This window comes from Gavialis gangeticus, unplaced genomic scaffold (assembly GCF_001723915.1).
Source record: "Gavialis gangeticus isolate Ggan-Ray unplaced genomic scaffold, GavGan_comp1, whole genome shotgun sequence".
NCBI lineage: Eukaryota > Metazoa > Chordata > Crocodylia > Gavialidae > Gavialis > Gavialis gangeticus.
Genome location: NW_017729004.1, coordinates 45234321 through 45240584, shown reverse-complemented (window position 1 = coordinate 45240584; position 6264 = coordinate 45234321).

Below are 6264 nucleotides of genomic sequence, written 5' to 3'. Positions count from 1 at the left end.
TTTTAAAGATCCTTAAAGGATTATGCCCTTAGCTGCTGCCATGCAAGTAGGGGACACCTCACTAGGATAGCATGGAGCTTGCAGTGGCAAACAGCTTCCCTGTGTAGCTCTACTCTTCCTTGCAGCACCCACTGGGCTGTGGGGCCCTGGGGGAGGACAGTAGGGCAGGGAGCCCAAACCCATAGTGGCCAGCCTGCGCTGGCACCCACCCCTGCCCCATGCACAGATCAGGGGAGGGGTGGGGGAGGCACGGGTCCCCCCTGCCTCCCTGGGAGTGTGTGCAGCAGTAGAGATCTGGTATCCCCTTGCCTGAGCCTGCAGCAGGCAGGCAGCAGGGAGGGGGAGCTGGGCTCCGTGCTCTGTGCTCTGCTCTGCTGCAGCAGCTGCTGCCTCCCACCTGCAGCAGCTGGGGCTTGGGAGCTGAAGTGGGAGGCAGGGGGCTGCAGACCCAGGTCGCCATAGCCAGGGCAGCTGGGGGGTCCCTCTGGCTGGGCTGGGGGAGTGAGGGGTACCAGTAAGGCCAGGGGGCTCATGGGGGGTGGGGATGAGGAGCACCAGCAGGGCCAAGAGGGGGAGTGAGAGGTACCATCAGGGCTAGGGGGCTGTGGTTAGGAAATGAGGAGCACCAGCAGGGCTGGTGGGCTGTGGCTTGGAAGTGAGGGTCCTGGATCTGCATTCTGTGAGATAAGGGGACAGGGGGAGTTCTGATCTTCCACAATAAAAAACCCAAATCAAATACCAAAATGTATAGGTATTTAACATTTATTTTATTATATTAATTGAGGCACTGGTAGGCTTCCAAATGGCTTTATAATTGTAAATATAAAAATAAAACATTGTGTTCAACTGATACCTATATATATAGTGGCAGTTCATTTTAATCATGGATTTTGGGGGTTTTACCAGATAATTTGTGTGGGGTTTGTTTCTTTTAATCAGAAAATTTGTAATTTTTTATCGGGAAAAACCAGGATCCCTGCCTATGAGGAGAGGTTGAGGGAACTGTGCTCAATTAGTCTGAAGAAGAGAAAATTGAGAAGGGATTTAATAGCAGCCTTCAACTACCTGAAGTGGTGCTTAAAAGAGGATGGAGCTAGATTGTTCTTAGTGGTGGCAGATGACAGAACAAGGAGCAATAGCCTGAAGTTGCAGCAAGGGAAGTTTAGGTTAGATATTAGGAAGAATTTTCTGACTAGGAGGATACTAAAACACTGGAATAGGTTACCCAGAGGGGTGGTGGACTCTGTATCCTTGGAGGTTTTTCAGACCTGGCTAGACGGAGCCTTGCTTGGGATGATCTACTTGTGGATGGTCCTGCCTTGAGCAGTGGGTTGGACAAGATGACCTTTTGATGTCCCTTCCAGCCCTAATTTTCTATGATTCTATTTCACATAATCTTCTTTCTACAAAGATAAGTGGAGGGCTTCTTATGACAGAAGTAATGTTGGTGGAAGACATGCTTTCTGTCATACTGAAACTTTCCTTAATTAAATTCTTTATTTCACAGAAGTTTAGGGTTTAAAAAAGTCATGAGGCTTTTCACATCAGTTAATTCTGTGATTTTATTGGAATACAATATAATCCATTGGAATAGACTGTATTGTAGGACAGGGGCGGGCAATTGTTTTGTGTGGATGGCTGCTTAACGGGTTTTGGTGAGCTGTTGAAGGTCGCAAGGGTAGCCCCGCCCATTGCCAATTCCCCATCCCCTGGTTGCTGTCTTTGCACCAGAAGTCCCTCCCCCGAACCTCTGACATTTTCCACTGGAAAACTCTCCCAGATGTACTCTTTTTGGGAAGGTTTGCCTTCTTGGAACTGGAAAACACCCCCCCAAATTATGTACTAAAAATCAAACATTCACAATAACATATTTTTATATTTTTGTCCTGTTTTGTGGACTTTTGCATGTGCATGGGGGTGTATGAATAGGGGGATGGATGTGGAGGGTATGTGCGCAGGTAGCAGTGAGTATGGCTCCCCCCAGAGGCACGTGGGTGTGTGGGGGAGTGTGGAGAATGGTGAAGGGCTTGTGGGGGGGTGCAGTGTTTGTGAGGTGTGGGATTGTGGGGTGTGTGATTATGTATGGGGGAGGCTATGGTTGTGGGGGAGGGCTTGTATGGTGGGGTGTGCATAGGAGTTCCCGAGCCCGTGTGTTCTATGGCTCATTTTCCGCCACTGCCAACAGAGCGCAGCCCCAGCCCCATCCTGTATCCACTTTGGACTCACCCCAGCAGGAGCGCACCAGCTGGAACCTGCATACATAGCTCTGATCCCAGTCCATCCTGCACCTGTTGAGTGGCTGAACTGCCTTTCTAAGCAGCCCAGCCAGCGGCAGCTCCTTCCGACTCCTGCTGCTGCTGCCCCAGCCACATAGTACTGGCGGGGACCTGTGCACACAGCCCTGATCCTCCCCACCCCATGCCTGTTCTGGACTCGCCTATGCTGAGCAGCAGCTGGTGGGCAGAAACTGTGGCTCATCATGGGGAAAAAGCAGCTTCTCCCCTTTACCGCTGCTAGGCCCTTTCTGCTGCAGCTGCCCGGAGCCCACACCAGGCTGTTCTGTGTCTCCAGTGCCATCACTGCTGCCTCCAGGCTGCCCAGTGAGGCAGTACAGGGCAGCCTGGGCCCAGGCTCCAGGTGGCTGTATCAGGAAGGGCCCAGCAGTGGTAAAGCAGAGGAGCCACTTTTCCCCAACACTGAGCAACAATTTCTTCCCAGCCACTGGCATTGCTGCTGCTCAGCCTGGGCAAGTCCGGAGAAGGCATGGGGTGGGCTGGGTTAGGGCTATGCACATGGGTGTGTGCATAGAAAGACAGTCCAGCCGTAGAGCTGCCCTAGCTTTGCTGTGTTTAGAGGGCATCAGGACATGCCATAACCAGATGGTGCCTGGGCCAGGTTGGGACCAAGGGACCTGCTGTGGGCTGGACAAAGACCCTCTGTGGGCTGGATCCGGCCCATGGTCTGTATTTTTCCTACCCCTTGTGTAGGACATGTCTGAAGTCTTAAAAGAATATATGTTTTAGCAAGTCACAGAACAGAAAAGGTAATAGAGCTTGTAGTTTTAAAGTCAAACACTGAAAGTATGTAAGTGTTTGTTTACAGTCACATAATTGAAAAGATTAGAAGAGCTGGGTTGTACAATTGTGGCAGTAAGGTACAAAGCAGTAGTAGCATTACATTTTGGAAGTAAAAAGCATTTGCAATTGTAAGGATATGTCATGGGAGGGAAAATTGTCTTGCATTGTAATTATGTAATCATTTGTATTTAAAATAAAATAATAAACATCCAGAATTTTGTTTATAATGGCACTGACATACCTTTAGGATTTGTTTAAATAGTATGCATTATTATGGTATTTAAGTTATGTGGTGAAATGTAATATGATTTGTTCTTTATCACCATGCTGTATCAAGAAGAAAAATAAATGCATTCTAAGTCCTGAAGAGTTTATGGTCTTGAAGACAGATACAGAAGCTGCAGATAAATTGGGCATTCTGATATTATCCCCCTGTTGTTTTGGTGCTAGATGTGGTGAGAATTTTGTGAAAAACCTGTAAAACCCCAATAGCTAGTGTACACTTGCGCTACCAGTATTGCTGGCTTTTTCAGTGGGAGCCATTCATAAAGTCCTTTGGATAGATGAGACCACACAGTGGCAATAACTTTAAAAGAAAAAAATCTTTCTGCTGAGGGCATGTCATTCTTGCTCATGTTATACACACTGACTCATCAGAAATAACTTGCCATTGATAATATTGGATTTAATGACAAAATTTTAAATGAAATCCTCTGGGAAAGGTGTGATAGATGTAATGCCCTGGAAACATAGAATAGCCAAAGACAATTGTGTTAAATTCATACATGTTATAAGTATCTTTTGGGACTTGATTGTGTTTGAATTCCTGTCCTGGTAGATATAAAGGCTACTTTCTATGGCAGCTAAATGCAACAGGAGTAATTGACACTGTTTCCAAGAGTAGGGCAGTGAAGTTGCACATTTTATAAGCTTCACCTCTCCAGGGAAACAGTATAGCAGCAACTCTGACCTGGTTCAGGTGTTTTACCAGAGGATATGAAGCTGCAAATATTAACAGGCCTCACCTGAGGGAGAAAGAGAGGCATGAAAAATCCAAATATTGACAGGCATGAAACTATGACCGAGGGAGATTGGCCCTGCAGAAGACCTGAAGTAGTTTTGAAACACCACAACCTCCGTGTAGAATATAAGAGACCAGCTAGTAAGCTAAGCATGCATATACTGGCAAGATTGTTTTATTATTATTGTTTTAAGATTAAATGTTTTTGTTCTTCATGAAAACAGTTTGGTCACCAGGTGTTTGTCCATGAGAGAGCTGGATTTGCTGAACTAAAGCCAGTCTTACTGAGGGTGGGAGCATGTCAAGGTATTCCACCAGAAGAAGGTTGAGGCCTGAGAGCTAAATGGGAAGAGGCTACAAGAGCGACAGAAGTCAGTTAATTTGGGAGGTGCAATAACAAGTCTGTTCAAAAACTTACTTTAACTTTAAGTAAATAACTTGAAAATATCATGAATTTAATGGGAGTTTTGGCTGAGTAATGACTGCAAAAAACTTGCTCAGGCCCAGTTAATAAATACTTAAGAAAACTCTGTTCCTGCAGTATTCTGTAGACTATATGCTGCAATAAAATTTTGCATCCCTTGCCCTCACAGGGACTGGTTTGTGTCTCTGACTAGGTGGCTAAGTGGTCACCATTGACATAGTTGGGTCAGTCATAGAGCTCTGCTGGATGAAAATATCTTCAGTCAGTTATTACTGCTGACTGAAATCACCTTAACTTCCCCTAACAACAATGTATTGAAAAGATTGCCTTTGTCCAGTTGCCTCAGAGCTGAGAAGGACTCTTGTTCATGTTGGCACTGGGTTTATGATCTAGATACCTTGTTCTGGGTGGATCCAAACCCTCAGACTGACCATGACCTCTCCATTTGATAATAGGTGAGTTTTGTTGAGAGACAGTGATAGCAGATATAGAATTGTTTGCATGATTCTTATCTACCAGTCCCAGGGTTCACAGTCAAGGTATGTCTGGCCAGTATGCAAGCTCCACTCTGAGGTTCTCTTTTGAATGTCCAATGTCAGCAGAGTGGAGGTTGGAAGCCAAGGCCTTTCCTCCACAGTGGGGTGGATGAGACAGGCTGGTAGTATGCCCTCTGTCCATGGTTGCCTTGGGTTTCCCTCTCTGGGACCCTTTGCTGCTCTGAAATCCCTCCTTTTGTATCCTTTTCTCTCTGTGATGACTTCTCATCTTTGGGCATCGTTGATTGGTCTCCCTGGGGTTCTCATACTGCCCTGTCAGCATATTCATTTCACAAACCTATCACATGCATGCATCCTAATTTGGTTCTTTCCATTTTCTCCCAATTTGGTCCATCTACCAAAGCCAGAAATGCCAACAGCCTTGCAGTTTTGTCAATGTGACCTGGCCAATGTGGCAGAGTCCCTTATTTCATGTTATGGAATGGTGTGGTACATGTCTTCAGTTTCCCAGCCTGTGTGTCTGCTTGCTGGTGCAGATAGAGTGGGCCTTGAAGAAACTGCCACAAATAGGCTTTTAGAAATCAGTTAACTCTTGCTGTTGCCCTGGACCATTGTTCTAATGCAGTGTTGGCTAACATTGTATTTTCTGTAACCTAGTTGTGTTCCCCTCCTCACCCCCATCTTATGTTAGCCCCTCACTCGGGCACTCTGTATTTCCCTTTTAGCTTTGTCATCTTTTTGGGTTCATAACTATTAACATTGACTAATAAAATTATATGTACTTTACCTACAAGCCAATTTCCAAAAAGCCATTTTCTAGTCATCTAAATACTAGGGCTGTGCAAAGCTTCGACTTAATATTCAATTCGACAAATATTTGACATATTCGACCTTGAAAAGTGAAAGTCGAGTCGAACAGCAGCTGGTTGAATAGCTGTCGAATGGAATACCGGAAGTTGAATATTAACAGTGCGGGTCGAATATTCGACTTGCCTATACTGGATTCCCTGTGGGGGAAAAAAAAAGGGAAAATAAGGGGAGGAAGGAGGAGAGAGGGAAGGAGTGCTTTCATGACTGACATATGTGTGGCTGGCCAGTGACCTGTCAGCATTCTCTGAGATCCCTTCCAATCCCAGTGCTCTGGGGGAGGGCCAGAGAAAATGCATAAAAGGCAGCAGTTTTTCAGCTCCCCTGCTTTCTGCCTTGGGGTCAGTTTCTGAGCTGCTGGTGTTCTCCAGCACCTCT